A 16,273-nucleotide genomic window follows, 5' to 3' on the forward strand; every position below is an offset into this window, starting at 1 on the left:
CCATGCAAATAGAAATCAGAAGAAAGCTGGAGTAGCAATTCTCATATCAGACAAAATAGACTTTAAAATAAAGACTATTACAAGGGACAAAGAAGGACACTACATAATCATCAAGGAATCAGTCCAAGAAGATATAACAGTTGTAAATATTTATGCACCCAACATAGAAGCACCTCAATACATAAGGCAAATGCTAACAGCCATAAAAGGGGAAATTGACAGTAACACAATCATAGTAGGGGACTTTAACACCCCACTTTCACCACTGGACAGATCATCCAAAATGAAACTAAATAAGGAAACACAAGCTTTAAATGACACATTAAACAAGATGGACTTCATTGATATTTATAGGACATTCCATCCAAGAAAAACAGAATATATTTTCTTCTCAAGTGCTCATGGAACATTCCCCAGGATAGATCGTATCTTGGGTTACAAATCAAGCCTTGGTAAATTTAAGAAAATTGAAATTGTATCAGGTATCTTTTCTGACCACAATGCCATAAGACTAGATATCAATTAAAGGAAAAAAACTATAAAAAATACAAACACATGGAGGCTAAACAATACTACTACTAAATAACCAAGAGATCACTGAAGAAATCAAAGATGAAATCAAAAAATACCTGGAAACAAATGACAATAAAAACACGATGACCAAAGCCTATGGGATGCTGCAAAAGCAGCTCTAAGAGGGAAGTTTATAGCAATGCAATCCTACCTCAAGAAATAAGAAAAATCTCAAATAAACAACCTAACCTTACACCTAAAGCAATTCAAGAAAGAAGAACAAAAAAAACCCCCAAAGTTAGCAGAAGGAAAGAAATCATAAAGATCAGATCAGAAATAAATGAAAAAGAAATGAAGGAAATGATAGCAAAGATCAATAAAACTAAAAGCTGGTTTTTTCAGAGGTTAAAAAAAATTGATAAACCATTAGCCAGACTCATCAAGAAAAAAAGGGAAAAGACTCAAACCAATAGAATTATAAATGAAAAAGGAGAAGTAACAACTGACACTGTAGAAATACAAAGGATCATGAGAGATTACTATAAGCAACTATATGCCAATAAAATGGACAACCTGGAAGAAATGGACAAATTCTTAGAAAAGCACAACCTTCCAAAGCAGAACCAGGAAGAAATAGAAAATATAAACAGACCAATCACAAGCACTGAAATTGAAACTGTGATTAAAAATCTTCCAGCAAACAAAAGTTCAGGACTAGATGGCTTCACAGGCGAATTCTATCAAACATTTTGAGAAGAGTTAACACCCATCCTTCTGAAACTCTTTCAAAATATAGCAGAGGGAGGAACACTCCCAAACTCATTCTACGAGGCCACCATCACCCTGATACCAAGACCAGAGAAAGATGTCACAAAAAAAGAAAACTACAGGCTAGTGTCACTGATGAACATAGATGAAAAAATTCTCAACAAAATACTGGCAAACAGAATCCAACAGCACATTAAAAGGATCATACACCATGGTCAAGTGGAGTTAATCCCTGGAATGCAAGGATTCTTCAGTATACGCAAATCAATCAATGTGATAAACTATATTAACAAATTGAAGGAGAAAAACCATATGATCATCTCAATAGATGCAGAAAAAGCTTTTGACAAAATTCAACAAGCATTTATCATAAAAACCCCCCAGAAAGTAGGCATAGAGGGAACTTACCTCAACATAATAAAGGCCATATATGACAAACCCACAGCCAACATCATTCTCAATAGTGAAAAACTGAAAGCATTTCCACTAAGATCAGGAACAAGACAAGGTTGCCCACTCTCACCACTATTATTCAACATAGTTTTGGAAGTTTTAGCCACAGCAATCAGAGAAGAAAAAGAAATAAAAGGAATCCAAATCAGAAAAGAAGAAATAAAACTGTCACTGTTTGCAGATGACATGATCCTATACATAGAGAATCCTAAGGATGCTACCAGAAAACTACTAGAGCAAATCAATGAATTTGGTAGAGTAGCAGGATACAAAATTAATGCACAGAAATCTCTTGAATCCCTATACACTAACAACAAAATATCAGAAAGAGAAATTAAGGAAACAATCCCATTCCCATTGCAACAAAAAGATAAAATACATAGGAATAAACCTACCTAAGGAGATAAAAGACCTGTGTGCAGAAAACTATAAGACACTGATGAAAGAAATTAAAGATGGTACAAACAGATGGAGAGACATACCATGTTCTTGGATTGGAAGAATCAACATTGTGAAAATTACTATACTACCCAAAGTCAATCTACAGATTCAGTGCAATCCCTATCAAACTACCGCTGGCATTTTTCACAGAACTAGAACAAAAAAATGTCACAATTTGTATGGAAACACAAAAGACCCCGAACAGCCAAAGCAATCGTGAGAAAGAAAAACAGAGCTGGAGCAATCAGGCTCTTGACTTCAGACTATACTACAAAGCTACAGTCATCAAGACAGTATGGTACTGGCACAAAAACAGAAATATAGATCAATGGAACAGGATAGAAAGCCCAGAGATAAACCCATGCACATATGGTCACCTTATCTTTGATAAAGGAGGCAAGAATATACAATGAAGAAAAGACAGCCTCTTCAGTAAGTGGTGCTGGGAAAACTGGACAGCTACATGTAAAAGAATGAAATTAGAACACTTCCTCACACCATACCCAAAAATAAACTCAAATGGATTAAAAACCTAAATGTAAGGCCAGACAGTATAAAACTCTTACAGGAAAACATAGACAGAACACTCTATGACATAAATCACAGCAAGATCCTTTTTGACCCACCTCCTAGAGAAGTGGAAATAAAAACAAAAATAAACAAATGGGACCTAATGAAACTTAAAAGCTTTTGCACAGCAAAGGAAACCATAACAAGATGGAAAGACAACCCTCAGAATGGGAGAAAATATTTGCTAATGAAGCAAATGACCAAGGGTTAATCGCCAAAATATACAAACACGTCATGGAGCTCAATATCAAAAAGACATACAACCCAATCCAAAAATGGGTGGAAGACCTAAATAGACATTTCACCAAAGAAGACATACAGATGGCCAAGAGGCACAGGAAAAGATCCTCAATATCACTAATTATCAGAAAAATGCAAATCAAAACTACAATGAGGTATCACCTCACACCAGTCAGAATGTCCATCATCAAAAAATCTACAAACAATAAATGCTGGAGAGGGTGTGGAGAAAAGGGAACTCCTAGAGGGGTGGGATAGGGAAGGCGGGAGGGAGACGCAAGAGGGAGGGGATATGGGGATATATGTATACATACAACTGATTCACTTTGTTATAAAGCAGCAACTAACACAACACTCTAAAGCAATTATACTCTAATAAAGATGTTAAAAAAAATTAGGAACTTCTGTGACAGAATTTGGAGAGTGTACTAAGCACTTGCATTATATCCTTCAATCTTTTCAAACAGGGGTGTAAGTATCCCTGTATTACAGATGAGGCATTGAGGCCCAGAGAGGTTAAAGAGCTTGCCCTGGACCACAAAGCTTACTAGTGGAGGAGCTGGGATTTGAACTCAGGTCTCACTGAGTCTAGAGACCAAGTAACTGCTGGTGGTGCTGTCTTTCCTCTTCTTCCTCCAAAATGTCCCCTGTGGGGCCTGGCACAGTGTTGGGCTCCAGACATGTGTCGCTGTTGGCTTCCTGTGGCGCCTTCCTGTGTGCATTCCTCCCTGTCAATTATTCTTTTCCTCCACCACCATTTTGTTAGCTTGGCCTGCTGGGAACAGTTGCTCGTTGGTCTTTTTTCTGAGTTCCAAGGAAGCAAGATTCCTCTGGGCACGATTCACCACAGCTGCACCTGGGAGAGAGTTGGACAGCCATCCTGTGTCTGGAGCATCTCTGATCCAGCAGGATGAATGGCAGAGCCCTGGCAAAGAGGGGAAGTGGTGGCTCTCGTGGGGTAGTGCCAGGACCACCAAGCCCCACTCTGTGTACTCAGGGGCTGCGGGAGTCCCTGTGGCCCAGCCTCCTGGCGTGTGGTCCACCGCTTCTGCGTCCTTCCCTTCCTGGCTGCCAGAGGCCGGCCCCTGGAGCTGGGTATCTGGACACTCAAGCAGGGCCCTGCGCAGGCTGCCTCTGTGGGAAGCGAAAGCAGAGCTGGGTTTGGGGGCCGTGGGTGGGTCACTTGGAGTTGCTGCCAGGGTCACCACAGACCCAGGTACCTGCCATGCATGCTGATGACACTGGAAGGTAGAGGTTGCGTGTCTTGTGAGAAATCTTGTGAGAATTAGGCAATGCCTGGACTCCACCCCATCTGAGCCTGCTCAGGGCATCTGGATTCCAGGACCCCTGCCTCTCAAGAGGGTCCTTTGAAGGGAATTGCAGGCCTGCCTCCAGATCAGATTTGAGCCAATCATGCTAATCATAGTGGTACCATTTACTGAGGACTTAGGTGCCAGGCGCTTTGCCTTAGCAAAAATGTACATAAAAAGCTTACTTTTTATATACACTTTCTCAATACTTACAAACCTCAGTGAAATACAAATTTTCATTATTTCTAATGTACAGCTGTGTCATGAACACTAAGACTAACCTCCGCCGTGCCCTCATAGCTGCTAAGTGGCGGAGTCCGGATTCAAACCCACATCTGTGTGATGTCAAAACTCAGAGGAGTGTTCACCATAAACTAATGAAGCTTCAGCCTCAGAGCCCCCCATTTGCATGGGTCCCTTCCAAGGCATAGGAGGGCCCTAGCAATGTGTTCACATGGTCATATGTTCTTTAAAAATTTGCAAAACAAAAAAATAAATTGCAAAATTATAGATTATTTCCTTAGTTACCATTTCCTTCCACTTCGTCTTCCCTCCCTCAAGCTTGCCCTGGTTTGGTGCAGAGCCAGGCAGTGTGGGGATGTGGCTGAGAGGAATTCGAGTTGGGATATATTCAGTTAGGGTTTGGTGGGTTCTTCTTTTTTTAAAATTTTATTGGAGTAGACTTGATTTACACTGTTGTGTTAGTTTCAAGTGTACAGCATAGTGATTCAGTTATACATGTACATGTATTCATTCTTTTTCAATTCGCTTCCCATATAGGTTATGGTGGGTTATTCTGACTTGGCTCGCAAACACTTCTGTGATTGTCTGGTTATCCCTAGCTGTCCCACTGAAGGGACGGCTTCCAGGAATACTCCTGTCCCCTGCGCCCACTCACCTGGCCTCATGAACGTACTGGCAGAGATTGGATTGCGACTATGAATGTTGCCTGTGTCTTCAGCACAGGAAGTATGCAGAAATGGAGAAGAAACATGAAACTTTTCAGAAAAACTATTAGTAATCAAAACTAATTTTTATCTTTCTATTCCCTCTAGGTAATGATATTGCAAAACTGTTGTCATATAAAGAGGCAATCAAAGAGAATGCAGCCAAAAATATAGACAAAAATTAGAGAGGTGTGTCAGGCAGTGAATTAATACAAGCTGTTATATTATTTTTCTGGATTTTGTGTCTGGAGCATCTCTGATCCAGCAGGATGAACGGCAGAGCCCTGGCTAAGGCCATTCAAAAACATGACTGAAGGCAGGTGGCGGCCGGTGCACTTGGGGTCAGGGTTGAAGCATTTGGAGAAAAGGTCTTTAAAGAGGTAACTAAGTTAAAATGAGGTTATTTGGGTGAGTCCTAATCCAATATGACTGGTGCCCTTATTAGGAGAGGAGATTAAGACACACATGTATCAATGATTGTACAGAAAGAGCAAGGTCTCATTTGGAATATCAGTCTGTGATATTTGTCAGTTTTTAAAAATTTGTAAATTGCGGGCGTTTATCTCATTCTCAACAGTTACTTTTGTAGCTAGTTTTTTGTTTAAAATTGGGTATCATCTTAAAGAGGACCCAAACCCAACCCTGGAACTGACTCTGCCCAAACTCATCATGCTCTTAGCATAGGAAGGTCCCCCAGTCCTCAGCGTGGATGGGGACATGGGGCCTCTTTTCTGGAAAAGTCAGCTGCCGGCACTTTAGAAAGTGCTACAGGCATCCTGTAATGGGGATGGGAGGCTGCAGGTGTCCTCCAAGGCAGGCCGCGGAGGCTGAAGAGGGTGCAACAGCACAGCAAAGTCCCTGAGAGAGGGTGGCCACCAGCTTGCAGTGGGATTCGTCCAATGTTTACACTGAGCAAAAGAGGGCTGGGGGCAACTTACGAATCACTTAGCCTTTTGCACTGTGCAGTAGCTTTCCGTACAGCCCCATCCCAAACTGAATTTGCTGATGAGATTTCCTTGGACATCTCGGTCCAAAGGGAATTCTGGTGCCACCTTAGGAGTGAGGATGCAGAGGTGAGCAGGTGTGAGAGCGAGGCTGCTGCACAGGTGGCCTGTTCTGCCGCCCCATGGGCTTTTGAGCAGTGGACACAGAAACATGACTGAAGGCAGGTGGCGGCCGGTGCACTTGGGGTCAGGGTTGAAGCGCACTGTGTCCTCTGTGATCCCAGGTCACACCAGCTCATTCACTCTGGCCCCAGGGAGTTGCAGCAGCTGCAGGGCTGGAGGTTGCCTTCCTTTCAGGAACTCGCCTTCTTTATGATTTTCACTTCTCCATCTGGTGTCCAGACTGCAAATTACAGGAGGTGACGATGCATCTCTTCTCCCGCTGAACAAAGGGACTGCGGTGACAATAGGCTGAGTGGGCTACCCCAGCTCCAGGAATGTTCCTCCTTCTGCGTCCTCTGGCAACCAACCAGCGCACAGGCTGAAGGACGCTTCACCAGGGACAGGCCCCCAGAGCGGGTGCTTTGCTCAGAGGCTGCCCTGCGGGGCGGGAAAGACGTGCCCATGGACTCTGGGATTAGAGAAAATGATTGTACAGAGAGAGCAAGGTCTCATTTGGAATTCTAAGAAGCAGAGAGGCTGAAGGAGGCGAAGAGTCACTGGTCTAAGAACAGCCTGACATAGCCCGTCCTGGGTGTCCCTCAGAGTTAGCTGTTTTCTGGCTTATGAGTGTGGGGATCAAGGGGTATTCCTCAACCTCTGTCTTTATGTCCCCCTCTGCATGAACGGCACCCAAAAGAGTGAACACGTCCACACAGCTACGCTCCCGTGACCACAGGTGCATTCAATTACATTCTGTACCCGTATATACGTATAATACAATTCTACACACTATACACACACACAATAAAATAAGTAGCATTTGGGTTAATGTTATGGGCTGAATTGTGTCCCACCTGAAATTCATATGTTGAAGTCCTAACCCCTGGTACCTCAGAATGCAACTGCATTTGGAGATAAGGTCTTTAAAGAGGTAACTAAGTTAAAATGAGGTTATATGGGTGAGTCCTAATCCAATATGACTGGTGCCCTTATTAGGAGAGGAGATTAAGACACACATGTATCAAGAGAAGACCATAGGATGACACAGAAAGACAGCCATCTAGGGCTTCCCTGGTGGCGCAGTGGTTGAGAGTCTGCCTGACGATGCAGGGGACATGGGTTCGTGCCCCGGTCTGGGAAGATCCCACATGCCGTGGAGCGGCTGGGCCCGTGAGCCATGGCCGCTGAGCCTGCGCATCCGGAGCCTGTACTCCGCAACGGGAGAGTCCACAACAGTGAGAAGCCTGCATACTGAAAAAAAAAAAAAAAAAGACAGCCATCTAAAACCAAGGAGAGAGGCCTCAGAAGAAACCAACCCTGTCCACACCTTGATCTTAGAGTTTCAGCCTTAAACACTGTGAGAAAATAAATTCACGTTGTGTGAGCCTGTACCAGTCTGTGGTATTTTGTTATGGCAGCCCTAGCAAATTGATACAGATAATGATGGTGACTTCACTACAATGGACTTCAATAAGCAGAAAAAGATACTCCTTCACAATGGAGGTTGCCTTGTTTTAACACACTGACTGCTAGGAGTTTCACATATGGGATTTCGCAGCCACTGGTCCAGGCCAGGCCTGTGGATGCTCCCCTCAGATACCTCACAATGATCCTTGCCAAGCTCATCTGCAACCCAGCATCTTCTGGTGAGTTCCTGTGCTTGCCATCATCCCTGAGATCACTAGGGGTTTTTAGCCTCTGGAGTCTTCTTTTCCCCCTCCTGTACTATCCTTATCATGAAACAGGAAAGAAAGGAAAGGGGGGTGGAGGGCAACTTTTCTTAAATACTGAATAGGTTCTAGATCAGGTGGGCTAGGGGCCTAGAGAAAGGGGGAAGACCTGTGTGGGGTGATGGGCTAGGGATTTCCAGTCTGCTGTGGGGAAGGAAAAGGGGAAACAAAGTTGTTAGAGCAAAAAGAGAGGATCTAGCCTGGGGGAGAGAACTTGGGAGAGGCGCAAGCAGGGCCCAGGAGAAGGAATAGCCCTCAGAGGGGAGTGAGTGCACAACCTTGATGAAGCGTTCTATATTCATGCTGTCCAATATGGCAGCCACTAGTCCTGTGGTCGTTGAGCTCCTGACATGTGGCTAAGTGTGACTGACTGAGAAACTGAATTCTTTTTAATTTTAGTCATTTCAAGTTTAAGTATAAATAGCTACATGTGGCTGCAGTGTTGGGTAGCACAGTTCGGTTCTAGAGATCATGGCCTTGCTGCTCGCCTACTCAGCAGCAACCTTCCTTCTCCCTTGCTCACTGAGCCCAAGTTTTGTTCAGTCATGTGCTTTAGGGAAGAGTGAGCTCCTTCCAAGCTCTCTGGGGGGAGGTAAGTCTTGATTAGTCTAAGCCAGTTATGGTAATTATATTCCCCTTGTTAGTGATTAGTTTAGGAGTAGGCAAATGATGCAAATCCAACCAGTGAGACAGAGGGGCACGTCTGCTGGAGGATTCTGAGAATGTTCTCCTTGATCTTAGAAAGGATCATAAAGAGGGGATGGTCCCTCTTCTGGCCCTTGGATTTTTCTGTGAAAATCTGATGTTTAGAATGGCTGGAACCACCTCATGCCCACAAGGGGACAAAAGCCAGTATGCTGAGGATGGCTGACCTAAAAGATGCAGAGAACCTGGGTCTTCAGTGATGTTGCCAAGCCATACCATAACCAATCTTGTAATTGTTATGTGAAATAACAATTCCCTTTATTAGTAAAGATATTTGAAGCTGGGTCTTCTGTTAAATGCCGTCAAAAGTTATTCTTTGGGGATTAGCAAGTCCACGGCAGGCAGTTTGTGTTTCTGCCTCCAATGCCAATGCTATAAAATACAGCACTTTTTCTCATCATGTTCCTCAAACTAATGTTCCAAGCAGACACTACCAGTCAGTTGGAGTCAATACGCTAGATGAAAATCAGTTTGCCATTCCTGCACTGGGGCAGAAGAACACAGCATCTCCTCTGCCACAAACTCTCCAGCAAACACTTTCTTCCCATTGGTCCTGGCTTAACAAGTGGAAAGTACGCCTGTGAAATCAAACATTACATCAATACTCATGACACCAGTCCACAGAAACAATTCAAATAAGCCTGAAGCAAGGGAAACAGGTTTTCCTTATGCCCAAGGACGTTTAAAAAAAAGTACTTATTTTTTTAAGGGTCAATTCATGCTTGCAAGGGAAGTCAGTCACACAGCAACCTTTATTTGAATATAATGGAGCATAAATGCTCTTTTATTCATCTGATGTCCATTAAATATCTTTGCAGCTGTTACATGAATGGTAGGTGTCTGGCACACAAATGTATACACATGTCCACGGCTGATAGATTTATGCTGTACACGAGTCATCCCACATGGAGCATGCCCTCACTCACACAAGGATACGCATGGCTGTCTCGGGCATTTGTTAAAACACACTTGGTCAAACATTTTGGCAATACGGGAATCAGACACAGAGAGGCATACCAGAAAGGTGAGTTCACAACAGGACCAGCTGTACTTAAGAGAAAAACTCTAGAAACCCGAAACAGAATTTATTGGGGTTCACACATGCAGCACATATATAAGGTACACTTGGGGTAACGGGAATATTCATAGCAGGAGGGCTTACAGAGCAGTAAAAACAGAAGAGAAACAAGACAAAACAAAACGCCCAAGTGCCAAAACCAAGGAGAGGACCACTGCCAAGATCTCATTGCAAAGGAGAGTGGATTGTTGGTTTAACATGTGTCCAAAATGGAGGTTCACCTGAAAGAACAAACTCTTCCAGGACTTTATTTACAGTACGTAGACATTAGTGAAGGATGTATGGTCTATTCAGTGTGTTCTTGGATCAGGACAAGGATACAGAACCGCATTTTGGATGGTACGAAAGCACATATCAAGAAAGAACATTTCTTTTTTCTTTTGTTTGATTTAGGACATAGACTAAGTCCAATAAACGTATAACGATAGCAGAGGAGACGAGATTAAGCCAATCTGTCCAGTTCTATCTAGGTAGGCCTGGTGAATGTCAAAGGCAAGGAAGGAGTTTCCTTCTTCAACGTCTACCAGGGTGTGAGAGGGGAGACACTTTGTAACTTCAAACAAATTTATTTTTGTTTGCACAGCATATAATAGCCAGTTTGCTGTACATCCTTCCTGAAGGAACAATACTTATAGAGAGTGGTGGATTCTCTGCACTGTGGGTCTTATTCTGAATCAATACAAACGCAGAAAGAAACCCTTTGTGTACCACAGGAGACTGAAATTGCTGTCTTTCCCTCCCTTGGGTTTACGGGCAATGCTGAGCCGCAAACCCATGGGACTCAATTTGGTGTGGGCTGGGTCTATGCAATGGGTGGCCATGTACTGGTCAGGGGGCCCTAGGTAGCGGCATGTAGGCACATGATGAACCACTGTCTCGGAGGAGGAGTCTGATTTGTAGCATTTGTCAATATCCGTGGTGTGAATATTCCCACCATGGCTGATTTCAAGCTACAAAGGTGATGTCACTGACCTGCAGCTGGGAAGTAGTGCTCAGTAGCCCAGCATCACGGGGTTTTTCTCCCATACAGACACAACAGGTGTCGATTACCTCAAGGGCATAGATAATACTAAAATGGAGTAAAATAATTAGAAAGTGATGAGTTTAGAATATTTATTACCTTTGTTTCTAAATATAATTTAATTGTACTTTCACATATTTTAATCTTTTATAATGGCTGTTTCTCAACCATTTTTGGCTCACAGAATTCCTGAAATGATGGGCTCTGAGGAACTGGTTTGTACCTGCTCTAGCCCATCCCTGGCTTTCGACGACTTGGCCCCTGTGAGCTGCCCGGCCAGTCACTCGCCAGGCACCTGAAAGCTGCTTAGGACCCAGCAGCTTCTTAGAAGCACCCCAGCTTCTAGGGTGGGCCCCTAGCCGGTGTTAAACCCTGTGCGGGTCTGAACAGAGGGCTGAGGGCTGCTTTCTCTCCCTCCTGGTTCTGGGCACTCTTGGCACAAAGTGAGCACGGAGGTGGCAGGGTAGGCAGAGAGCGGGCAACCTCTGCAACCTCAGCAGTTAAATCTGAGTGGAAGGCACCTGCTGGCCTTCTGCACCAAGTAGGGCCCTCGGCAGGCACGGAGAGGTGTGTCTGCTCCCCCCGGTCAATGAATTCCGGGACCTCACTGTGGGCTTCCTTGCCTTCCAGGAGTCAAGCATCGAGCTCTAAGACTTCTGCCTCAGAGATGGGCCTCGCTCAGACCTCATGCCCGTGGTGCCCATCCCATCAGGTGCAGGAGTCAGGAAGGAGCTGGAAATCTCGCCCAGCACGGGGAGCTGTGTCAAAGCCAATGGTCTAGGCCTTCCCTGGTGGTGCAGTGGTCAAGAGTCTGCCTGCCGATGCAGGGGACACGGGTTCGTGCCCCGGTCCGGGAAGATCCCACATGCCGCGGAGCGTCTGGGCCCGTGAGCCATGGCCGCTGAGCCTGCGCTCCGCTACGGGAGAGGCCACAACAGTGAGGGGCCCGCGTACCGCAAAAAAAAAAAAAAAAAAAAGCCAATGGTCTAGAGCTCACAGCTCCTGCACCCACTCCCCTTCTCCCCATTCCCCCTCCCCTGGGCCTCCCCAGCAGGCACAGTCAGCGCATTCCTTAGTCCCAAGGGCCCTGTCAAGCTTGTCCCCGTACACTGCTAGAGTCAAGAGGAGACAAGAGGACGGGAGGTGGGGGAGCGGAAGGGAGAAAGGAGGTGAGTGTGTTTTGCCAGTTGGAGGTAAGGAGGAGAAAGCCAGGGGCAAAAAGGAAGGCGCGACTCTGGCGGGGAGGGCGGAGGGGCACCGACAGCCACCTTCTCTCTGCTCTGCCCCTCAGGCCCCAGCACCCAAAGGTCTTTTGCAGCTTTGAGACGCTTTACCACGCACTGGTTTTAAACTGAAATCTGAAAAGCGCCTGCCACTGACTGTCAGAACCTGTTTTCTGGGTGGCTTATCTGCTGTGACTTCGTCACAGGTCTTCAAACACAGAAAGGAAACACCCTGGGAAGCTGAGGCCTGAGGACGTGGCAGCAGCTGGGGGATTTGCTGACTCTGCTCCAGAGAGGACTCCAGCCGCTGCCTGCTCTGAACCGACTTCCCAGCCCCCGCCTCTAGTTTCAGGCCATAAGAAGAATGCCCCAGAAGAAACTGGGACTTTAAAACTGAACTCCTCTATTTTATGCATTCACTTTGCTGTATAGCTGAAATGGACACAGCAGTGTAAAGCAGCTATACTCCAATTAAAAATAAAACGAACACCTCTATAAAGATGGGGTGATCTTGGCTGCTGATTCTTTTAACACCTTAGCTTGGTTTCCCGCCAGGATATTTAAAGAAATAGCACACGTATGGCTCCGTTTTTCTCATTTTCCAAGTATGTACTAGTTAGTAGTCCCTCCAACAAAGGCCAAGCAATTGAGGGGCTTTCTCCTCCTGTCAAAGATATTCTCAATTTCTGAGTAGTTCCTGCTCTGCCCATGGTAGGCTATTCCTTCTTTCTTTTTTTTTTTTTTTTAACATCTTTATTGGAGTATAATTGCTTTACAATGGTGTGTTAGTTTCTGCTTTATAACAAAGTGAATCAGCTATACATATACATATATCCCCATATCTCCTCCCTCTTGTGTCTCCCTCCCTCCCACCCTCCCTATCCCACCCCTCTAGGTGGTCACAAAGCACCGAGCTGATCTCCCTGTGCTATGCAGTTGCTTCCCACTAGCTATCTATTTTACATTTGGTAGTGTATATAGGTCCATGCCACTCTCTCACTTCGTCCCAGCTTACCCTTCCCCCTCCACGTATCCTCAAGTCCATTCTCTATGTCTGTGTCTTTATTCCTGCCCCTAGGTTCTTCAGAACCCTTTTTTTTTTTTTAGATTCCATATATATGTTTATTTCTTTTAAATTTGGGAAAATAACACTTTGTGTTTATAGGGCAGGGGTAACAACAGGTAATGGGGATCAGTAGGAGAACCCCCCCCATTATAGATGCTTTCTCTTTCATTCTCCCTGTTTCCCTGCCCTTATTTAAGTCCTGCAAAGGGTTAACTACCTACACACAGCACAGCGCCTCAACCTAGCACATGCAAGTTATTCAATAAATATTTATTGATGAGATGACATGAGATGACAAGAGATCAGGGGGTGTTCTGCCCAGCTCTTTCCTCCACCCAGTGCTGTTAGCCTGAAACTATGGCCCATGAACTGTATCCTTGTCATTCAAAATCTTGGGATTACTAAACTGGATCAAGGTCTTGGTTGAGCAAGCAGAAGTCAGCCCTGGCAATGGCTATGCCGGTTGGTGAGACTCCATTGATAGGAGGAATGGTCAATATTTAGAGCAAAAGAACATCACATGGAGAACTGTCACTCCACACCTGAAACAATGAAGGGATACGCAACACATCTAGAAGACACTTACAACTCTAAGTCACAGATTGTGAGAGAAGCTTTACTCAAAACACACTTTGCTTGGCAGAAACATAAACTGTAAGAAATGTGTAGTCCATTTCAGAGTGCCCTACTGTGTAGGTTTCTTTTCATTGTGGCAACTTGACTGTTGTTTCTGTAGGTTTGTACCTTGACTGAGTTCAACATGATATGAGGGTTCATGGAAAACCAAACATACAGCCAACACGCCCTTAACAATCAACCGACTGTCTTTCAGGTGAAGGCCAAATTCAGACATTTCTGGCTTCAGAGCCTTTAATGCATGAACAAGTGAAGTGCATTACTGAGGAAATAGGTAGAGGCCATTTTGATATTAAGCAGAAAAATATGGAGAATATCATATTCTGTTTTGATTGGCAGAGGGAATCAGAAGCTATTCCCATGGAATGCTTTTGAAATGATCCCAGGGCTGAGAAAATCTCAATTCTGCCCTAATCTCTTCACTGGAACCTTCTCAACATCTTGGACTCTCCCTCTGGTCACCACATGTCTTCTCCCACCTCTCTCTTTATATCTCGAGACATCCAGAAAAGCAGCTACGCAGTTTGGTACAAACGTGAGCTTAGGCTTGGTGAGATTTGTAAGTGAAGGTGCATTTGCCGACTCGGGTGAAATCACTTTAAAACTCTGCTTCTGAAGGCCCAGGTCTGCATAAGGCCATGCATTGCTTCAAGAATAAAATGGAGTCGAGTCAGGAGAGCTATGGAATGCAGCCTTTGTGACAGGACTGTGATCAGAGAGTCTTCTAACTATCTGCATCCCTACCGGGTGGGGCCCTCTCCTTGGCAGGCGCTGGAAACTGTCAAACCAGCTGTGAATGGAGATAACGCTCAGGGTCCTAAGAAGCTGGCAGCACAAACAACACAGGAACCACGCTCTCGCCTGTCCCACAGGGGCTTCCCAATCAACTTCCTGAGCTCTTGCATGTCTACCTATTCCCTAATTTTTCAGTTTCTAAACTCAATCTATTTGGTGCTTGTAAAGAAGAGCTTAGCATAAGAAGAAGACAGTAAGACGAAACTATTTTCATGAGGATCTTCTAGAATCTTAGACTAGTCCCAGTAGCAAACTAGTCCCAATCCACAGATGGGAAAACTGGGGACCAGAGATGTTCAATGACCTACATTCTCCTCAGCAAGATCTGGGTCTCATTATCGGTTAGTGGGGGAATTTGGGCGAGGACCCATCTATCTTATCTCCCAGCGTCAGTCTTCTGGGTCTAAGATGACCACTAGCTGCTGGGTCTGGCTTCCAAGGCAGCGAGATTAAATGAGAGGAGGGTGAGACAGGAGGGTAAGACCCATTACTGGGGGTGTAACGTATAGGACTTTCAGTTTGGAGCAGCTGGATTTTTTCCTACTGAGAGGACCAGTGATAATAGGATTCTGGAACATTCTGGATTGATTCAAAGAGCTATTAGGAAATTTTAGATAGAAAAGGAGTTGGAAATATAGGAGCCAGTGGGAGTGTTTCTTAGGCTTTCATTGGTGCACATGCTCTCATTTTCTTTCTACTGCAGGTGAAATGAGTTGCTGGTTGCACGTCCGTGTGCCAACAGCCTGCTGCACTGATAGAACTGGGAGTTTCTGTTTAATCGCATGGCTCTATCTTAATCCTGCTGACCCCAGAACAAGCTGGACAGGCCACACCACATACCTTGGGAAGAACTTGAGCTCTCTCACGGAAAATGACGGTGATGGGGACAAGAGAAGAAGGCGGGGAAACTGCAGGAAAAGTGGAAAAGGTGGTGACCAAGAAGGTTTGTGACCACAGACTGTCCAAGAGATTAGAAGAGATCCCTCTTGGGCCACCTGGGAGGTTTGGATTAAGTGACAAGAAGGTCAAGAAAGGTCATTCTGAAGGGGATGCATGGTGGCAGGTCTCATCAAGTGCAGTTCTGCTGGTTTATCCCATTCTGACCTAACTCAGGGTTCAGATAAAATACTACGTAAACCGTGCTCTGGATATTTGATGCGTTTAGAACTACAACGGACATCTGAGACATTTCTAAAAGTAAAGACAGTCCAGTAAGAAAAGTTAGCTGCTGCGGAAGATCTACAGACAGCAATACCCATGCACATTTCTCTTCATCTTTTGAATGGGTTGGCGGAGATACACATTACTTTTGCAGTTGTTACCACACATGCTACATTCAACTAAAAAACCTGCTCAGGTCCCCAGATATGTCTTTTTTAAGAAGATAAATCAAGGGGTAGGTAGGTGAGGAAATGAGTATGAATGGAAGAGCATACAGAATATGTTCGTGGGTTGTCTGACCGTCATCTTCGTTTTCCAATAATATTCCAGGAGGCAGAGGTGAAAAAAAGTTCTGTTTCTTTCCTGCTTTGTTGATATTGTTCTAATAGATCTCGTCAGGTCTTTATTGATTTTCCTTCTTCCTGCCACCTTTGCAGTTTTGGGTTTGAGTTTTCCTGATGCTCTGGCCCTGAGCCCGCATCCCCAGGGAACTACCCTCATCCGGCCAGC

This window comes from Hyperoodon ampullatus (genome assembly GCF_949752795.1).
Source record: "Hyperoodon ampullatus genome assembly, chromosome: 4".
In the NCBI taxonomy this organism is placed as follows: Eukaryota; Metazoa; Chordata; class Mammalia; order Artiodactyla; family Ziphiidae; genus Hyperoodon; species Hyperoodon ampullatus.